Here is a 23,009-nt window from a genome sequence, read left to right as displayed (position 1 = left end):
TACATTTGATTTTTATTTTCATGCATTCTTGCTCAGTATATATTTATATCAGCTAGTTTTCACCTCGCATACTCGGTACATTCAAAGTACTGATCACATACCTTTGGCAATATATTGTCTCATAATAAGGTTTGGATACTCAGTACCTTGACCTCCCTTAGTATCTTCACACACCACTCAGCTGCAGTCTTGGTGAGTCCTCATTATTCAAGGACTTATTATCTTATCAGTTATTCATTTTAGTAATTTATCTTATTTTAGTTAGTTAGAGTTAGCAGGGGTCTATCCCAACAACTTATCAGGTTTAGAGGCTTTCAGACAGTTAGACATATTTCTTTTCAATTTCATTATGTAACTTTAGATAGTATTTATCTTGATTTTAGGATTTTTCCTTATTAGTTTAATTTAGTTAGTTTTTGCTTAGTATTTTATTACATTCCTCCAGTATTTATTTCTTATGACAAGTCATGGATTAGCTTTGGGTTACTTATGACTTTAAGCACCATGTTTAGACTGGGGGTAGATCAGGTAGTGACATAGACATGGTGTACTTTGATGGGATTCTGTACATGGACTGGTTATCTCACTATCATGGGTCCTAAATTTTCTTGCCAAGACAGTTATCTTAGTCATACCCGGCATACCCCAATTATGTGTCAAGGAGATATTAGTTGTGAGCCGATAGGAATTATTTCTTATGTTTGAGCTAAAAGGCTTACTTTGAGGGGTTTTGAGTCTTATCTCACTTATATTAATAATGTTACCATGGATAATATGTTGCTTGACTCTATTTCTATAGTTCGTAAGTTTCCTAATGTTTTCCCTATCGATCTACCTGGTCTTCCTCTTAAGTGTGATATTGAGTTTGTTATAAATCTATGGCTGAGCACCCGACCTATATCTATGGAACCTTACTGTATGGCTTCTACCGAGATTAAAGAGTTGAATTCTCAACTTTAGGACCTTTAGGGTAAGGGTTTTATTAGATCGACTATGTCTTCTTGGGGTTCTTCTATCTTGAGCGTGAAGAATAAGGATGGTTCCCTGCATATATGTATTGACTATAGACATCTTAATAAGGTGATGGTGAAGAACCAGTAACCTATGTCTCACGTTGATGATTTATTTGACTAGCTTCAGGGAGCGGTAGTGTTTTCTAAGATTGACTTGAGGTCTGGTTACCTTCAGTTGAGGATTAAGGTTGAGGATATCCTAATCACAATATTTAGGACCCATTATGGTCATTATGATTTCCTGGTGATGTCCTTTGAGTTGACCAATGCCCAAGTCACATTCATAGATTTGATGAACCATGTGCTCAAACCTAATTTGGAGTTCTTTGTTATTATTTTCATTGATGATATCCTTGTGTATTCAAGGAGTAGAGGAAAGCATATGCGGTATTTGAAGATTATGCTCTAGACTTTGAGAGATCATAGGCTTTTCACCAAATTCTCTAAGGGTGAGTTCTGGCTTAAGTTGGTAACATTCCTACGGCATGTGATGTCTAAGGATAGTAGTATGGTATATCCAATAAAGATTAAGGCTATTCGTAATTGGGACAGGCCACATATCGTCTGAAGTTTATAGCTTCGCTGGTTTGGCCCATTACTATAGATGGTTCATTGAGGGTTTTGCTAATATTACAGCACTAATAACCATATTGAATCACAAGGAGGTTTCTTTCAGATGGTCCAAGGAGTGTGATTTGAGCTTTGGGAAGATCAAGAGATTTCTTACTTCAGTTTCTATATTGGATCTTCTTGTTAAGGGTGAGGGGTTCACTGTGTATTTTGTGATACTTCTAGTGTTGGTTTGGGTTGTATTCTGATGCAGCAGGATAATTATTATTGACGCATCAAGGTAGCTAGGGATGTATGAGTGAAACTAACCCGCCTAAGATTTGGAGTTAGCAGTGGTAGTTTTCATACTTAAGATTTGGAGACATATCTGTATGGCGTGCATTGTGAGATTTTCATGGATCACGTAGTCTTCAGCACTTATAACCTAAAGAGAGATAATCCAAGGCAGCATAGAAGGGTAGAGTTACTCAGGGATTATGACATCTCTATTTTGTATTATCTGGGCAAGGTAAACATGGTAGTGGACGTCTTGAGCTGAAAGGCAGTGGGTATGGGTAGTTTGGATTCTATCTCAACTTCTTAGAGGCCATTGGCATAGGACATCTAGTCCATAGCAACTTGATGGTGTGATTGGATATTTCTGCACCTAAGAGGATTCTTTCTAGTGTTGAGGTGAGGTCTGCATTATTGGAGTAGATTTAGAGTAGTCAGTTTAAGGATATGAGACTTTGCATCATCCATGATTAGGTGTTGAGTGGTGATTCCATGAGGTATGCCATTTATTTTAAGGGTGTTTTGATATTTGATAGCTATATTTTTATTTTGAGTGTTGGATATTTAATTTGGTTGATTTTCCATGTGGTTCACAGCTTTAGATATTTTATTTACCCGGGTACAGCTAAGATAAATAGAGATTTGAGGCAGTGCTATTAGTTAAGTGGTAGAAGAGAGAAGTGGAAAACTTTAGAGCTCTTTACATATGTTGTTAGTAGGTGAAGGCCGATCATCAAAGACCTAGTGGCTTGATTCAGAGATTGCCTATTCCCAAGTGGGAGTAGGAGTGAATCACCATGGACTTTGTTAGTTGTTTTCCTTGTTCTTCCCATGGTTTCAATGGTATTTGGTTCATTGTTTACTGGTTGACCAAATCAACACATTTCATTCCTATTCAGATGTCCTACATTGCCAAGAGGTTGGCCCATATCTATGTTCGTGAGATAGTTTGTTTGCATGGTGTGCCTATATCTATCATTTCAAACTGGGGCACGGTTTTAACTTCTATGTTTTGGAGAGATTTTTAGGAGGAGTTGGATACTCAAGTGGATCTCAGTACAGCCTTCCACCCACAAATTGATGGGCCATCAGGGTGGACTATTCAAGTTCTTGAGCTATGATCTAAGCTCATGTTATGGATTTTAGAAGTTAGTGGAAGCAGTAGTTGGATTTAGCATAGTTCACGTATAATAATAGATACCTTTGAGTATTGATATGGCATCATTTGAGGCTTCATACAGTAGACTATGTCATTCTCCGATTAGATGGTTTGAGACCTCCGAGGTTAGACCTATGGTACTGACTTGCTTTAGGAGTCATTGATAGAGTTAGGGTGATTCAGGATCGGTTGAGGGTAGTTCAGAGTAGGCAGAAGGCTTATGAAGAATATAGACTTCATTCCTTGAGATTTGGTATTAGTTACTGGGTATTTCTCTATATATCACCCATGAAGGATGTGAACAGCTTCGGGAGGAAAGGCAAGCTCAGCCCTAGATATATTAGACCTTTCGAAATCTGTTGCACAGTTGGAGAGGTGGCATATAAGTTAACCTTACCCCTAGATTTTGCAATTATTCATTTGGTTTTCCATGTTTCTATGTTATGGTGGTACATTCTAGTACATCTTAGGTTCTCATATGGGACCCGATTATGTCGGATAAGCGATTGACCTTAGTCAAGGAGCTAGTGCTCATTTTAGCTAGTGATGCCAAGTGGTTGGCAGGAGATAGATTCAAGATAGATTCAAGTAGTTAAGGTTCAATAGTGGCACCTTCGAGTAGAGGAGGATACTTGGGAGATCGAGAGGGAAATGCAGACCCAGTATCCTCACCTATTCGATACTCTAAGTGCATCCGAACCCTTTACTTTTGCGGCAAAAGTTCTTTTTATAGTGGATATTATAATAACCCTACAAATCATTTTCTATATTTCCACTTATTTTCATTGTTCACATCTTTTCCTATAGCTGCCCCAAGTCATTTACAACTTGTTAGAGATAATAGTTTGGTTACCAGGAAGTTCATTTGGCTTTTAGAGCCAATTCTCTATTTTGAAGTCTTTGTTGATTAAAATTAGCAACCGAGCAAAACTTTAGTCAAACGACCTTGTATGTCAATTTGAATAGTTCCAACAGCACTATAACTTCAAATTTAGTCTATAAGTACCCTTGTATTGGGTCCCAAAGCCTCTAAACTCATTTTGAGCTATTGACCATAAATTAAGAAAAATAGCACTTAGGTGTGGGACCCACTTTTTTATCAAAATGGACTCAAATAGAAATTTTGATGGCGCCATTGTATTTGAAACATCAAATTTGATAGGATAGCATAATTCATTTGTGTATATGGTATTTCAGATGAATCCTGAGAGGTCAGCTAAGACTAAGAATAATTCCAAGTCTTCAGCTGGTTTTTAAGCGCCCTTTCGGTCTCTTAAGTACTGGCCTAGCTGAGGTCTGCTTAAGCATATCCCTTACCGCTTAAGTTATGGTTACTTAAGCGGAAAAGAGACCACTTAAATGGCAGGCATGCATATGGGAGATGTCGCTAAAGCAACACTGGGATGTAAAAATGGTGACCTCTTAAGTAGCCTAGTGTCCGCTTAAGCGGCACCAGGGCATCTTGGTACCTAGGAACCTTAAAAATACCCCCACTTGGACCGTTTTATCCCATTTTTCACCCATTTTCAAGATTCTGGAACACTATAAAGTATGAAAGCTTAGGAGAATCATTAGTGGGTGATTATGGGGTGTTTGTAAGCTTTGATAATTTATTTCTTCTCTGAATTATTGGTAGTTCTTATTAATTTCATGGATTATTTCTCTATAGATTTCCAAGATCCCTAAAATATGGGTGCATTGATTTTAGCATCTTTTGAGTTCAAAGATTACCCACTCTGGAGGGTAAATGTTCCTTAAGCATAGAGAAACATGTTGATAATTTGAAAGTGCAATTTCGTAAGTGGGTCGCATATGAGATTTTTACGTAATTTTGGACCCAAAGTATAAAATTCAATATGGGTACCTGTGTTCTCATATTGATGTGTAGATTGTGATATTGGTAGTGTGGCATCTTGCAGAAGCTCTTCAAAAGGGAAATTCAAGTACTTAGCGAATTTCACTAGGCATTTTTGATGTCGAGGTAGGCTAGGTTTACCCTTCTTATAGATTGGCTTAATCTTAGTATATTTATGATAATGTATTAGATATGGGTTGGGAATTAGGTCTTGAAGGTATAATTAGTATAATTTGGGACTTTTAGCCTGTTCAGTAACTATAACTTAGGCATAATTGGCTTAATAACTCATGTTAGGGTAGAATTTCTATCTTAAGGATTGATATGACTTATCTATTATCTAAAAGTGAATTTACATACCTCAACCTAGTTTGGGGTAGAATTTACCTTAGAATAAATTTTAGAGATTAAAAGTGGGACCCTCCGGCATACCTTAGATCAAGTTAGCTCCTTGAGACATTATAGGCAAATTATATCCTTTAAATCGCATATTTGGTATCTTGAAAAGTGGGGTTATAGGGTTATTATGCTAGTTTGGTACCTTAGAGATGATACTATTTCTGGTACAAGTTCGATGGTTTGTGATCTTGAGACCGGTTCAATTCCAACATTATTTATGATATGAGTTTTGGTTCAAGTTCGGCTTTAATTATATGATTTTCGATTTTAGTCCTGCATCGATGGAATGTTTATGTCAGTTATGAAATTGGTTCTAATATGAGGTTTATGTTATTGAAGAATTTATGGTTATGTCTTGAGATACGATTATTTGGTATAATTTTGGTTACTTATTACCTTTGATTGCACCCTCCAGGCTTATGAGGATCCACATTAGGTTATTTATCTTTCCATACATACTGGCTTATGGAGGCCAGTTTAGTAGTTATAATTTTGTGATATTTACATTATTATTTTGGATTTACTTATTTATTTATGTACAACATTTGGAGCATTATTTTAGGTTTTCCCTTTTACCCTAACTTAGCTTATTGATCTTGCATACTATAGTACTTATAATAAGATTTAGCTTAGTCGATCGATGATGCCTACTGAGTACTCGAGCTTTGGTACTCATACTACACTTATGTAGATTTTTAGTGCAGATCCGTATAACACCATGGGTTTTGACCTTTAGAAAATTTCTTAGAATTTTGGTCTCTGGACCCAATACGACTCATAGAAACGAGTCGTATGATGAGGTACGAATGGTATGGTCCTGTCATATGCTGACCAGTGTACATATGGATGGTTTTACTTGGCTTCATAAATGGCATTATTTTATACTTATCCTGAGATCATGCTAGCATTCACCTGCTAACCCATCAACTGGCGGTTGTATACCCACGCTATACAGGAACCGACCGTTCTACTCCTCCTACATAGTGATTGACTCAAGGATCATCATTTAGACTGAAGTGGTGAGCTTTCATCCTTTTGAAAGGCTTCATTTCATGATATTGATATTTCGAGACACTTTAATTTTATTTTGGATATTAGTTTTGGCCATGGTTAGGGCATATCCCAACCAGATTTTTACTTTTCTTTGGTTAGAGTCTTTTATAGTACTGCTATAGGTTGGAATGAGTGGGATCGGTAGTGGTTTCAACTTTAGTATTGGTATTAACATTGGGGCTGACACCAGTTGACGAAATTGTTGGTTGTTCCATCATATTTTATTTTGGGATTAATTATAGTATGTTTTAAAACTTATTTAGTTATATAAAGAACATTTTGTTTTGGGGATCATTACAGGTTATCATTATGTATATGATTTGACCTCTAAGAGGTACGATGATATTGGAAATACACATACTTTTTATTCATGGATTAATTAGCATGTGGGCATTTAAATACATTTTGTTAACATAGCCAGCCAGAGACAATTAGGTCTGTTTTTAAATTTATTCGAAGGAAGAGTTTGGAATAGTTTGGTATGGTTATGTGGTTCTTGTTGTAGGGTTGGACTCGGTTGGGCTGATCATGATTGTGATCCTATCCCAGAGTCTTCATGTGAGTTGTTACACTATCTTGTTATATGCTCAAAATTCAACCAACTCAGGACAGGCAAGTGGAGGTTGGGTTAGGTAACGGGGGTGTTCTTTGGTCCTGGTCAGACCTGGGATGCCCATTACGACAAGGCCTCCGGTTGGCTCATCTCAAGTTCGTGTCAGAGCCTAGGTTCATGGTCAATTAGAAGTCCACAAAGTTGTATCAAGTATAGTCTCTTTTAGGGGGGTGTAGTGCACCACGCTCATATGGGAGAGTCTATAAGGCATTTAGGAAATGTCTCACTTTCTTGGTATTCTATTTTCAAGCTTGAAGTCTCAGACCTAGAATCTTCTTTAATCCTTGTTTGTTCATCTTTCACATCATGCCTTATAGATCTGAAACATAAGAAAATTCTTTTATCCCATCTGGGGGTAATTAGTTTTGGAACATAAGAAAAAAATTTTATCTTATCTAGGGGTAATGCTGAAGGAGTGCATCCTACTTCTGGGGTTATCTTCGATCTCATGATCCTATCCCTGATAGTTCTGGAGTTCTACTTGTTGCTACTAGTCCTCTTTGGGTTGGAATGGTCGGGATCGATATTGGTGTCAAATTTAGTATTGGTATTGACATTGGGGATGACACCAGTCGACGAGATTATTGGTTGTTCCATCGTATTTTATTTTGGGATTAATTATATTATGTTTTGGAATTTATTTAGTTATGGCCTGGTTTATGGCCTTTAGAATGGTTTGGTACGATTGGGCAGTTGGTGTGGGATGGTTGGACTCGATTAGGCCAGCCACGGTTATGATCCTATCATAGAGTCTTCATATGAGCTGTTACACTATCTTGTTATATGCTTAAAATTCAGCCAACTTAGGGCAGGTGGCTGGAGGTTGGGTTGGGTAAATGGGATGGTCTCCAGTCCTAGTTGGACCTAGGATGCCCATTACGATAAGGCCCCCAGTCGGGTCATGTCAATCCGAGTACTAGTGGCCACCGTTGATGATGCAGTTGTGATAATTTGGAGACAAGGTGATCTCTTGGAGTCGGAGTTGCCATCTATCCTTCTATTATTTGTATCTAGTCTTTCATTCTTTGAGACTAAATTGTATATAACTATTATAGTACTTATGTTATTTTTTGTTAGAAACTCTTTAACCGACGCTACTAGGTCATGAGATGTTATTTTAACTTCTTTATCCTTTGTATTAGTACTTTTATTATTAGTATCTCTTGAATAATTATTGCAAGTGTTTACTTGCAAATTTCTAGCTTTTATGTCCTATTTTCACCAAGTTAGACCATTATTTCTATCTCTGAGCTATGATTCAGCTTAATTGATGGCGAGATAAAGTAAGTACCATCATGACACGTAAATCCGATCATAACATTAGTGATGTTAGGTCTATCGAGGTAAAGGGGTTAAGATCAGCATAGACACGAACGGTGATCATGTCAACACCTATGCTTGAGGATTATTTGGTTCGATTATTGGTTTTCTTGAGAGGGTGGATCCTAATTTGATTCGACATGCTACTTTAGGGCTTCAGACTCCAAATGCATATTTAACTATAGATTCTTTTAGGGCTAATAAGTTATTATCCCAAATCTCTGCACATCCAATGAACTTACCTCTTCTTATCCATTTAAGGACAGAGAAGGTTTATAGAGTTCATAAGGATAGATCCTCCTTATATGTTCTTGCCTTGTAGTTGTGAGAGATTGCATAGGTTAGGACTTGTAGACTCTAATTGAGTAGATTTCACTACCTTTCAATTATTTTGACCAGTTAGACACTAGTTGAGGAATATGGTAAAGAGTAGGCAACTGGGTCTCTTCCTCTTTCATGGGATCAGTCTGTTTGAGAGTTTCTAGAGAATTTTGAGTAGAGACATAAAAGGCTTGTAGGAAAAAGGCCCTATATACTTATTGATAGAAGTGAAATACATAGTAGAGTCCTGGAACTTTGTGTTTATTCTCAGAAAAAGGTTAGATCATGGTGGATTTTTAGGTTCATCAGGTTCAGTTTAGTGAGCTCCTACTTCTTTGGGTTTCTTCATATGTAGAGATATCAGGAACTATATGAGGGACAACATAGTATAGATAGAGAGACATTGTTTTCTTAGAAAGATGACAGGTCTCGGTATTATGTTCCATAAGATGGATTCAAGGCAGCAGTTTTAAGTACAGTAGTCACAGCTATGGTTTTAATACAAATTTGATTTGCCCTGGTAGTTTTTTATTGTGGTTAGTATAAGGAAAGATTTTCAAGCATTCATGTCTTACTATTTGTTACTTCTTTAATGATTCACTATGCTTCTATGGAAAGACTTATGTGTGTTGAAAAACTCCTCGGCTAGACTTGAAGGAACTCAACTTTTAAGGATTCTTGCTTTTGATTCTGAAGCTTTTTTTAATGGAAAGACGTATGGTTTGTAGCATTTACTACTTTAGTAGCTAAGTGGATTAAGGGAATATTTTTGCTTATAAGTTTTATTAGAGTATGCATTATTATTCTATGATTCCTGTGCTAAGGATATACTAAATTGGAAATGAGTTAAGGAAAAAGATAAGGGATTTGTAGATGAGGAATTTTTGTATATACAGAATTCGGCTATGAGTACAAGTTGGAAACTCACAGTCTTGATGGTATGGTTCATTATTGCCTTATGAGGAGTCTAGTAGTGACTTTCCTAAGATTTTATTTATGTTTAGGGTGTCTTCCAGTGAGATATAGTGATTTTTTCACTTCCTCTACGGGTTGATTCTCTCTCATATGATGAGTTGCTTATGCATGTATAATCGGATAAGCTATTTGTTCTACTGGATTATTGAGGACTTTAGGTTGGTAGATGTCACTTAGGTAGTAAGGAATTCACGGGTTATGTTAATAAGTTACATAAGAATTTGCTTGTCATTTAAAGTGTTCACGACTATTGTATAGTGACCAAAGTATGCTTGCTATGCCTTTTGAGGTCTTGTGTGTCATTGATTTCAATTTCTAGTCTAGTTTCTTCAACGTGAAGTAACAGTGTTGTTTGATTTGATAGTTATGGTTCCAACCTTGAGTAGGTTGATTTAGTACCTAGATGAATGAATATGTGGTTTCTTGGGTTCTTTGTCATTTTGTGAGTTCAAGGATGATTTTTGGTTTTGTGGTGCAATCAGTGACTTGTGGTGTCTTTGATAGATTGAGGTTAGCAAGATATGGTCAGAATTTATATTGTGAACAACTCAGTTTTTTGGGTTCGGGGAAAGTTTGAAAATAAAGAAACTCAATTCCAGTGAGAACTTTGGCTTAAGATAGTAGTGATGTGATTCTAGTGAGAACTCTTGATTTATAAATGGGATTTGCTTGTGTAAATTAATCTCATGTTTTATCGAGTCCTACTTAATTTAGCTTGAAAAAGGAGATTAGAGTGGGAATTGACCATCTACTTTGATTAATGTTGAAAGAGTTCACTAAGGTTGGAGAAGATTAATTTAGCGCGATTAGGGACGTATGACCCATTTAATGGTTCTAATACTAGACATGGTAAAATCCTAGGGTAGTCATGTCATGACCCGATTTTCAAGTCATGATGGCACGTACTTTATCCCACCAGTAGGCAAACCAAACTGTAGCCCGTAGTTATGAGCAATGGGCTAATTTGATGGAAAGATGGCATAAATGCTGAGAATTTGCAAGTAAAGACTTACAACAATAAATTAGAACAATAATAATGATAATAATAGCGATACAAAGAATAAATAAGGTAAAGGTAACATCCCATGACCTATTAGTGTCGGTACAAGAGCTACTAACAAAATGAATATGAGTACTATGATAGTCAAATACAAATCAGCCTCAAATAATAAAAGACTAGATAACAGATAGTAGTAGGAAAAAAGGGTAACTCCGTACCCTTTTTTCCAAACCCACTCAGGAAAAAAGGAAAAAAGAACTCACCTTATCTCCAAACCCACTCAGTACTATCTCAATGTCAACGATAGAAACTAGTACTCAAATGTGCACCAAAAGTGTACAGAAGTGTAGTATGAGTACCAAATACACAGGTACTCAGTAGGCACCATCGGTCGACTAAGCTAAATCATAATATAAGTACAATAAATATGTAAGATAGATAAACTTAGTCAAGGTAGAAAGACAAAGTAGGAATAGCATTCCAAATGTAGTTAATAAATAAATGAATAGTCCAAAACAATAAAATAAGGAACATACAACTATCACTACAAAATTAGCCCCATAAGTCAGTAAGTGCAGAAAAGAAAATAACCCAATGCGGGGCCCTATAAGCCCGGAGGGTTAAACCAAAGATAACAAGTAGCCATAGTTATACTAAATAACGACATCTTAAGTCATAATCAAGATTCCTTCCATACCATGAACCTCAGATTAGAACCCATTTACATAACCATCATAAAAAACCCATCAACGTCGGACTTGAATCGGAACTCGTATAAGCAAATGTTGGACTTGAATGGAAACCCATATCATAAATAATGGCGAAATTGAATTGGTCTTATATTCATAAACCAAAAGACTTAAATTGGAACTCGTATTACCAAATTAGCATAATTAATATGTAACCACCCTTTTAAAGCAACCAAATATACAATATAAGGGATACAATACGCCTATAAAATTACAAGGAGCTAATAATAGTCTTGACCAAAGGTGGGCTGGAGGGGTCTACTTTTAATTCTCAAAATTCATTCTAAAGAAAATTCTAAATCGTACTAGGCTAAGGTATCTCAGACCACTAATATATGCTAAATGAGCTAAATTTCATCCTAAGATAGTAATTCTACCCTAAACATGAGTGTCTAAGTCAATCACACCTAAGTTAGGGTTACTCAATAGGCTAAAAGTCCCAAATTATATGAATTACAGCTACGATACCTAATTCACAACCTATATCTAACATATTATCATAAATATACTACAATTAAGCTTAATCTACAAGAAAAATAAACCTAGCCTACCCAACGCCAAAGAATGCCCTGTGAAATTTGCTAAATCGATGAATTTCTCTGTCAAAGAGCTTCTGTAAGATGACATGCTATCAAAATCATAATCTAATCATCAATACGAGAAGAACGGTACCCATATTATATTTTTGTTCTTTAGGTCAAAAATTACATAAAAATTCTACGTGGGGCCCACTTGCGAAATTGCATTTTTGAAATTGTCAATGCATCCCTCTATGCTCAAATAACATTTAAACTCAAGAATGGGTAAAATTTTGAGCTCAAATAATGCTAAAATCAACCCACCAATATTCTAAGGATTGATTGAGAAATTTACCATGAATTAAGAGAAAATTAACTAAGAATTTGGAGAAGAAACACATTATTTGAGCTTACAAACACTCCAAAATCACCAACTAATGTTTCCCCCAAGCTTCCACACTTTATAGTGTTCTACACTCTTGAAAATGTGTGAAAATGGGAGAAAACCGCTAAGTGGGAATTTATGAGGCTCCAAGTACCACTAAAGCGGGCACTAGGTCGCTTTAGCGGTAATGCTAAAGCACCTAGGTGCCGCTAAAGTGGCACCCACGCTTATCTAAAAGGACTCTAAAGCTTACAATCTAAGTGTTGCTCCCACTAACCTAAAAAATCCATAACATAGGATCAGAGTATATCCACAAGAACCTGAATAGTCCGTTTTGACTTGTAATACCCCGTACCTTTTCCTAGCTTGAAATCGTCTAAAAAATTTTAGGATCTTTATTTGAAAGATAAATCCATTTTTGTACATGTGGTATTTTTAATATTTTCACTTTTTGTCATGTGGGAAATTCAATAAGCTTTCTATCGATATAAAATTTGCCTAAATCCGATAATCAGGTAAGAAGTTATGACTATTTCAAGTTTTCATCGTAAAACAACACCATATTGGTCAATGGCGCGTTGTGCCACAAGATAAAATGGCAATTGTCCTTTTCCAGTGTCTCAGCGTGATTTTCTCTGCGTCTCGCCAAAGTTTCAGGTGGTAAAAGAAGGGGCCACCCGATGGCTCCGCATCGCGCCATCCCTCAGTTTCTCAATTCTCAAATTCCAGTGACACAGCGCGATAGCGCCGCGTTGCGCCAGGGGTCCAATTCAAGAAATTTTTATTGAAATTACAAGATGCATTCAGGGTTAAAAGGGTCAATTTCCCACCCCTATTTAAGCCCTTTAACATGTGATTCAGCCACTTTTCGCCCAAAATACACTCTCTTCTCTCAAAACCCTCTCAAGAACAACCTAGGGCTTTCCATAGAAGATACAGAATCAAGAATTTCCTCCATCAATCTTCGTGTATTTACGAACCAAGGTATGTATAGTGTTTATTCATGGACTCCTTTCATCCATGAAACCCAAGAATCCCTTTTCTAGATTCAAGTTTATGGATTTTCTTATGAATTTCATGATTGGGCTGCTCTTGTTCATGTGGATAATGAAAAATTGAATTCTACTCCATGTTGGGTGATAAATTCTATGTGCATTAAATTATTATAGATATAGATTCATGCAAACCTATGACTAAACCCTTGAATGATGAAATTAGAATTGAATCATGATGTTTAATTATTGTACAATGATGTTTACATGTACCATGCCTACAATATGTTTGATTAAATGCCTAGATAAAGGAAAAGTGGCTAACTAGCATGATACCATAAAATCCCCATGTATGTACAAGTTATGCCTATCACATGTTTTGATGAAATACTTCTATAAATGTATTATGGATTATGATGTTAGTTATATGTTCAAGTAAGTTATGTGTGGTCAGTTTCCTTTCATCGAGTCCTAGGGGTACTCGTACCCGAAACATTAGTTATGTGCCTAGAGTCATGTCATGTTTTCACGATACTCTTAGTCAAGCTATGAATCCTTAGACTTCAGAAAGTATTATGACTCAGGAAATCTCCATGATCTCATAAACTTAGTCAGTTGTCAGATATCAGTAGTATTCCATCAGTCAACGGAATTCAGTAACTCAGCCCATGTTCAGTTCAGTTAATCATGTTCAGAGTCTATTCAGATGGGAGTAGGAATTAGCACCAAGTGAACCCAAGAATGGGAACACATACTATCAGATGAGGGTGTGATTCTTAGAAGTCATCCTTGCGTTCCAGAACTATATAGCCAGCATAGGTTGAGACATCAACACTGTCCAATGAAGGTTGATGGGGTGGATAAGCACTGAAAGATAAGGGCCTCACCATTTTTTTTTGGGGACACTATCAAATGAGGGTCAGCCACAGCTTGTCCTTACCAGTGGCACAGTATTGACACCCTTCCAATTAGGGTTATAGATTGGACCCCAACTCATCCACAATGGCATATTAGGGGTATGTTGGTTAGATAACTACTTCCCACAGTTTCATGTTACAGAATAAGGACTGTCAGACACAGTCAACCAGTCTTAGTAATAGAACTTAGATAGTTCTTTAGATTTTAGGACTGTCAGATATAGTCAACTCAGATACAGTTTGGAACTCATCTAGTTCCATCAGATTCAGGACTTTCAGATATAGTCTCTCATGTTATCAGTTATATTAGTTATCCGTATGTCATGTTATTAGTATTCAAATTCAGTATCATGTTATCACGGTATCAGTGTCAGTTATTATGTCTCATGCATGTATTCTCATGCTCATGATAGTCAGTCTGCTATTGCTATTGTTCATGCATATAAACCCCATGCATTCAGCCTACCTCACATGCATACCAGTACATTCAAAGTACTGACGCATTTGCACTATGGTGTCTTATACCATAGGTTCAGAGACACGAGCTCCAGAGCATCAGTAGATTCCAGATATCAGTAGTCAGTCAGCAGTGAGTCCTCATTCTTTGAGGACATTATGATTTGATCTTTCATTACTTCAGTACTTAGTTATTTCAGTAGTTGGAGTTAGTTGGGAATATGTCCCATCAACTCCTAATCAGACAGTTCAGTCAAATAAAGAATTTTCAGACTATCATGTTCAGGCAGTTTATTTCAGTTGTTTTAGGTATTTTATACCCCACCCAGATGTTATATTTTATCAGTTATGTTTATCAGTTTGAACCTTATGGCCTTTTAGTTCATGTTCTGCAATTATATAGTGTATTATACAGTATACAGGTACAGATATCAGTCATAGGTCAGCTTGTGGTCCTTCGGGGTCATGAGCACCGTGTAGCATTCAGGGTACCAGATTCGGGGTATTACACGACTGTCTGCCAGAGGGTGGAAGGTTATGCTATGATCCATCTAAGTACCCAACTCCTCTCGAAAAGCTCTCTAAAAGCTCGAAGTAAACACTAATCCCCAGTCTGAAATGATAAATATAGGCACACCATGCAAAAGAAAAATCGCTCGAACATAGATACAAGCTAACCTCTCAACACTGAGAGACATCTGAATAGAAATAAAGCATGCCGATTTGGTCTACCGATCCACAATGACCCAAATAACATCAAAACTATGAGAAGTTTGAGGAAAACCACTAATGAAGTCCATAGTAATATGCTCATATTTACACTCGAGAATAGGAAATCTCCGAATCAAGCCACCATGCCTCTGATGCTCGTCCTTCACCTGCTGACAACATAGAAAATGATCTATAAAGTTTTCCACGTCTCTCTATATACCACTCCACCAATAATATTGCCTCAAATCTGTATACATCTTAGTTGTACCCGGGTGAATAGAATATCTGGAGCTATGAGCCTCGCACGGAATCAATTAAATAAAGTCGCCAACCCATGGACCAGAAATATGGCCATCAAATCTTAAAACACCCTCATAATATATGGTATCCCTCTTGGAATCACCATTCACCACCTGATCACGGATGATGGCACCTACTTTATCCCACCAATAGGTAAGCCAAACCATAGCCCAAAGCTATGAGCAATGGGCTAATTTGATGGAAAGATGGCATAAATGCCAAAAATTTGCAGTAAAGACTTACAACAAGAACCAATAATAATGATAGTAGTACAAATACAAAGGATAAATAAGGTAAAGGCAACATCCCATGACCTAGTAGTATCGGTAAAAAAGCTACTAATAAAAGGAATATGAGTATCGTAATAGTTCAATATAAATCAGTCTCGAATAATAAAAAAACTAGATATAGATAGTAGAAGAAAATAGGGCAAATCCGACTCTGTGAGCCTACCCTATCTTTGAACTCACTCAGCACAATCTCGGCATCAATAGTGGCCACTAATACTTGGATTTGTACCAAAAAGGTATAAAAGTGTAGTATGGGTACCAAAGCCACGGGTACTCAGTTGGCATCATCGACCAACTAACCTAAATCATAATATAAGTATAATAAATATGTAAGATAGATAATCTAAGTTAAGGTAGAAGGAAAAACCTGGAATGGCTCTCCAAATACTATAAACAAATAAATGAATAATTTGAAATAATAAAATAAGGAACATACAACCATTACTACAAAACTAGCCCACATAAGCCAGTAAGTACAAAAAAGTAAATACCCCAATGCGGTCCTCCATAAGCTCGGAGGGTGCAATCAAAGATAACAAGTAGCCAGAGTTATACTAAATAACTACATTTCAAGCCATAATCAAGAATCCTTCCATACCATGAACCTCATATTAGAACCCTTTTCCATAACCGTCATAAACAACCCATCAATACCGGACTTGAACCGAAACTCCTATAATCAAATACCAAACTTGAACTGAAACTCATCATAAATAATGTCAGAATCGAATTGATCTTAAGATCATAAACCTCCGAACATGAGCCGAAACTAATATCAACTCCCAAGTACCAAATTCGTATAATTACCATATAAACACTTTTTTCAAGATATCAAATATACAATATTAAGGATACAATACACCTATAAAGCTACAATAAGCTAAAAATAGTCTTGACCTAAGGTGCGTCGGAGAGACCCATTTCTAATCCCAAAATTCGTTCTGAGGCAAATTCTACCCCAAACTAGGCTAAGGTATCTCATATCACTACTAGATATTAAATGAGTCATATTTAATCCTAAGATTACAATTCAACCCTAAACATGAGTAACTAAGGCAATTACGCTAAAGTTGTGGTTACTTAATAGGCTAAAAGTCCCAAATTATACTAACTACACCTCTGAGACCTAACTCCCAACCAATATCTAACATAATATCATAAATATACGATGATTAAAGCTTAATCTACAAGAAAGATAAACCTATCCTACCTCGATGTCGAAGAATGCCGGGTGAAATTCGCTAAATCAATGAATTTCCCTTCTAAAAAGCTTTCATAAGATGCCACGCTATCAAAATCATAATCTAATCATCCATACGAGACAACGGTACCCATATTGCATTTTTTTCCTTTGGATCCAAAATTACGTAGAAAATCCCATATGGGGCTCGCTTGTAGAATCGCAATTTTGAAATCATCAATACGTCCCTCTATGCTCAAGAGACATTTACCCTCAAGAATGGATAAATATCGAGCTCAAATGGTGTTAAAATCTACCCACCTACATTATAGAGATTTGAGGATTAATTGAGAAATTTATCATGAATTTAGAGAAAACTTACCAAGAATTCAGAGAAAATTGTGTTATTCGAGCTAAACCTGTCAAACGGGCCGATTTGACACCCGGCCCTTTTAAGAACCCAGCCCTGCTTGACCCAACCCGGGAAGCCCCCGGGCTGAAGAGCTACCGGTCCCGGGCTGGGCCAATTTTTTTGGGCCCAATTGACCCAACCCGGACCAGGACCGCTAGTTACTCGGCCCGGAACCAGCCCAGTTTAATTTTAAAAAAATACTTTTTGACCGTTTGGGCCAAAATAGTTGTTGGGCCCAACGGGTATATGGCCGTTTGGAGCCTCAAACGACTATTTGACACTTTTTATTAAAAAAAAATAATATAAAATATTTTTTAAAATCCAAAAAAGTTCCTATAAATACCATACACTTTCAAATCATTTTCCACACAATTTTCATTCTCTCAAATCTCATTATCTCTCAAATACTCTACATATCTCCTAAAGTGCTCAATTTTATTTATTAATTTTGCAATTACAAATACGAGTGGGAGTTTTCTAAAGTCGAAACTTTCGGATACTTCTAAAATTTGGTATTGCCATTCCATCTCTTACTTTTAATTTTTAATTAGTGTATTAATTGTTGAATATTTAATTTTTTTTATTTTTGTGTATTTTGAATATTTTTTAGTTTGATTTATACTATGGATGAATTAAGAAACCTCGGTAAAAGTGTTAAAAAATCTTGTTCCGGAAGTGATAGTGGTAGTAAAAAAGTAAATTACTGGCGGTAGAGGTAGTTCAAGTAGTAGATATACCCGTGTGCCTCAGGTACTGCTTAGTCAACCTTTTGAGGAAGAAGTAGGTGTAGGTGCTTACGATATGGATTATGTAGAAGCTCATAAAATTATGGTGTAGAAGAAGAAAATGAAGTAGATGTGGATAATTTAGATGAAGATGGTGAAAATATTGGTAAGACACCCACAGTAAGAAATGCTAATGTTAGATCTGAATTGGTTAATCACCCTCCTCGTGCCCCCAGAGCTCGTAGACCAACTAGTATTGCATGAGAATTTTTTACACCTGTAGAAGGAAAAACTAAGGTGCAATGCAATATTTATCAAAAAGTATATGAGCATAAAAGAGGAGGCAATCAAGGGGGTACGGGTGCTTCAATGAGACATATAAGAGATAATCACCAAAGAGAGTTATTTATTGCACAAGGTGGTGAGGCTGTTGGTGGGCCAACACAAACTAGAATTGACCCACCAATCGGTCAGGTAATTAAGAATTATAATAAATTAAGGGACCGAAAATAAATAGCAAAAATGGTAGTTGTGGATGCCTTTCAGTTTTCCTTCTTTGGATGCTTTTATTCATTATATTCAAGCAATTTATAATCCTATGTTTAATGATATTCCTAGAAGTACTTGTTGGGCTGATATTTTTAAACTTCATTCACAATATATTTATTATTTATCTACATTGTTAAAAAATATTCAATGTAGAATGGCTCTAACTTCTGATCTTGGTCTTGCTGTTAATAAAAATAATTATTTAACCATTACTTATCATTGGATAGATAGTAATTTTGTTATGCAAAATGTATTCTAGCTTTTTTATATGATGAAGATCATAGACATACTGGAGAATTTATTACTGATTCGATTAGTAAAGTTGTAGAATTTTATGGTATTGAAAAAAATCTTATGTATTGTTTTTGATAATGCTTCTAACAACAAGATTGTTACTACAAAGTTAAAAGCTAGTCTCTCTCCGTCGTTACCTGAAATATTTTATGTTAAGTGTGCTTGTCATATATATAATTTAATTGTAAGAGATGTTCTTGAATCTTTTGAGCTTTATATTGAAAAAATTCGGATTGTTGTTCTCTTTATTCAAGGAAATAATCGGCAAAAAAAAAGAATTAGAGAATTTAAAGTTAAATGTGAACAAAATGGACTTAGACCGATATTGATGCCTGAAGAATGTGATACTAGATGGAATGCTACGTATGATTATTTAAAAACTAGTCATGCTTATAGAGTTCCTATTACTCTAACTTTTAACCAATATTGTGGTTCATTTGCTGATTCGGTTGAATGTATGCCACATAATTTTGATTAGACTATAATTGATGATCTTGTTAAGTTTTTGAAAAAATTTTATAGAGCTACGGTTGAATTTTTAGGTGCTTATTATGCTACTGTTTGTAATATTTTAGCATATATAGCCGATATTTCTGCTTTGCTCAAAGAATATAAGAATAAAGAAGGTTACAAAGAAGTTGTTTGTGCTATGTTTGCTAAATTTTAAAAATATTTTTTTCCAATTTCCCCTATTTACTTGGTTGGTGCTATACTAAATCCATGTATGAAATATACTACTATGTGTCACTTTAGTTCTCTTATTTATTCTAACTTAGAGATAAATGTTGAACCTGACTTTGAATTTAAAGAACAAAAACAATCAGATTTGTATACAGCTGTGAGTGATGCAAATATTTACATAGATAAATTATATAACCATTATGCTGATTTACTTGATTTAGTTGTACCGACAAATATCACTCCAACAGTCGCTCCTCATCCTCCCGAGGAGCCATCATCTTCTAAAAGGCCGGCACGTAGTGGTTTTCCTGATCACTTTTATGATTTAAATATTTGGAATAGTATTGAGGCGGGAACTTACATAGTAACTTCTCGGGAAAAGCTTAAGTATTATCTTCGAACGTCGATAGAGGATCGTAGACAATGAATCAACGCGTTGGATTGGTGGAAGAATAATAAAAGACTATATCATGTGCTTTCAAGATTAACTAGAGATCTATTGAATGATCCAATATCAACCGTTGCATCGGAGAGCGGTTTTAGATAGGAACGACAACAACTTGGAGACAACCGACACTCATTGGGAAGCAATGCTATGAATGTTCTAGTTTGCCTTAGAGATTGGATTAGAGCGAAACGAAGAAATCCAGGAATGGAGGTGGAGCCGAAAGACGAACAGAATCTTGAAGAAATTATAACTTCAAGGGAGAACTCAACACAATCAAGTCCAATGCATGGTTTTACCCCCATTGATTTTGACTATCCTATGCCAGCTCCCGTTAATATTAACATGGATGAGTTGGAAAAAATGATGCAAAATTTTTTATCTAACCAGTGACAAGTAATGGTTAAATAATCATTTCTATTAACAGCACGGCCAAGATCAGAAGTTAGAGTCAGTCTACATTGAATATTTTTTAATAATGTAGATAAATAATAAACATATTGTGAATGAAGTCTAAAAATATCGGCCCGACAAGTACTTCTAGAAATACCATTAAACATAGGATTATAAATTTCTTGAATATAATAAATAAAAGCATCCGAAGAAAGAAAAGTGAAAGGTAACTACCATTTTTGCTATTTCTTCCCGGTCCCTCAATTTATTATAATTCTTAATTACATGACTGGTTGTTGGGTCCATTCTAGTTTGTGTTGGCCCACCAACAGCCTCGCCACCTTGTGCAATAAATAACTCTCTTTGGTGATTCTCTCTTTTATGTCTCATTAACGTACCCGTATCCCCTTGATTGCCTCCTCTTTTATGCTCATATACTTGTTGACAAATATAGCATTGCACCTTAGTTTTTCCTTCTATAAGTGTAAAAAATTTTCATGCAATACTAATTTTTCTATGACCTCTTGGGGCACGGGGAGGACGGGGAGAAATATTAACCGATTCAGATCTAACATTAACATTTTTACTGCGGGTGTCTCACCAATATTTTCACCATTTTCATCTAAATTAATCGCATCTACTTCATTTTCTTCTTCTATACCGTAATTTTCCTGAGCTTCTACATAATCCATATTATGAGCACCTACACATACTTCTTCCTCAAAAGGTTGACTAAGCAATACCTGAGGCACATATCTACTACTTAAACTACCTCTACCACCACTAATTCATTTTTACTACCACTACTACTTCTGGGATAAATTTTCTTGACACTTTTACCGAGGTTTCTTAATTTATACATAATATAAATCAAACTAAAAAAATTCAAAATACACAAAAAATAATAAAATTAAATATTCAATAATCAATAAACTAATTAAAAATTAAAAGTAAGAGATGGAACGACAATACTGAAGTTTGAAAGTATCCAAAAGTTGCGACTTTAGAAAACTTTCACTTGTATTTGTAATCGCAAAATTAAAAAATAAAATTGAGCACTTTAGGAGATATATAGAATATTTGAGAGAGAATGAGATTTGGGAGAATAGAAATTGTGTGAAAAATGATTTGAAAGTGTAGGGTATTTATAGGAAATTTTTTGAATTTAAAAAAATATTTTAATTTAGAATGATTTTAAAACAAAAATAGGACAAAGAGTCGTTTAAGGCTCCAAACGGCTATATAGCCGTTGGGCCCAACAGCTACTTTTGGCCCAAACGGCTAATTCCAGTTTTTTGTTTTTTTTAAAAAAAAAGTTAAATCGGGTCGGTTCGGGCCAGGCAACCGGTGGGCCTGGTCCAGATTGAGTCCGGATCGAGTCAACCGGGCTAAAAAAAAATTAGCCCAGCCCGAGATCGGCAGCCCAGTAGCCCGGAGGCTGACCAAGCTGGGTTTTATAATTGGGTCGGGTTTCGCAGGCCGGGCCGGGTAAAATTGGCCTGTTTGACAGGCTTAATTTATTGAACGGTTTCAACAATTTTAAAGAAAGTTCACCCTTTTTCAATAAATTACCTCTCATGCCATGGATGTTATTGAATATGATGAGTCCCATGGATGATTATCTCTCATTTCTTTCGTATAATATTCATTTGAATACGTGAAAGATAACTATTGTTCCCAAGTTATTTTTCATTTTAATGTGAGGGTAAATATTTACTACTATTTATATTCAATTTTTTATTCTCTTCTTTTCTTTTTATTTGTCGTAGGTTTCTTTTTGATAATCAAATAATATAAATTGTAACCAACATTTTAAGACATATCTTTCATCGTATTGAAATATATATATATATAAAATGTGCCCTCTCCCCCAACTCCCCCTCACCCCCACCCCCCAATTTTATTTCTTCTTCAGACCCCCCTTTTCCTCCTCCATCTCCACCCCTGCAAACAACCTTCAGATTATCTATCCCCCCTCTCCCCTAGCGCCCCCCTCCCTTCTCCTCTTCCATCACCTTTGGCCCTCCCCCCTTCCCTCCTTGTTTTTCAATATTGTTTTTCAAGATTAGCCTTATAAACACTTTTGTCATTTTGCTACTTTTCTTAACCTCACATGTACATATTTATCCTTTCACAATTCATACCTTCTCATACTATAATTTCAGCTACACAAACTTTCAAAATTGAATATTTTTTCAAAAAGAAAAAAGCAAAGCAAAAGAAAACAACTCCATTTTTTTCAAAGCTTTCAGCTGAAGGAAAAGAAAATTAAAATTAAAGGTCAATTTTCCCTCTAAATTTTTTCTTAAACCCTAGTTATTAAATTTTCTTGATTTATAATTCTACTGTTAGATCTCTTGGTTTAACAATTTAAATATTTATTCAAGAAATCAAAAAAGGGTGATCTTTTCTTTTTTTTTTTTGGGTATAAGAATGTTGAATTCATGTTGAATTTTAATGG

The sequence above is a fragment of the Capsicum annuum genome, chromosome 3 (genome assembly GCF_002878395.1).
Source record: "Capsicum annuum cultivar UCD-10X-F1 chromosome 3, UCD10Xv1.1, whole genome shotgun sequence".
NCBI classification, from domain to species: domain Eukaryota; kingdom Viridiplantae; phylum Streptophyta; class Magnoliopsida; order Solanales; family Solanaceae; genus Capsicum; species Capsicum annuum.
This window is presented reverse-complemented; position numbering follows the sequence as displayed.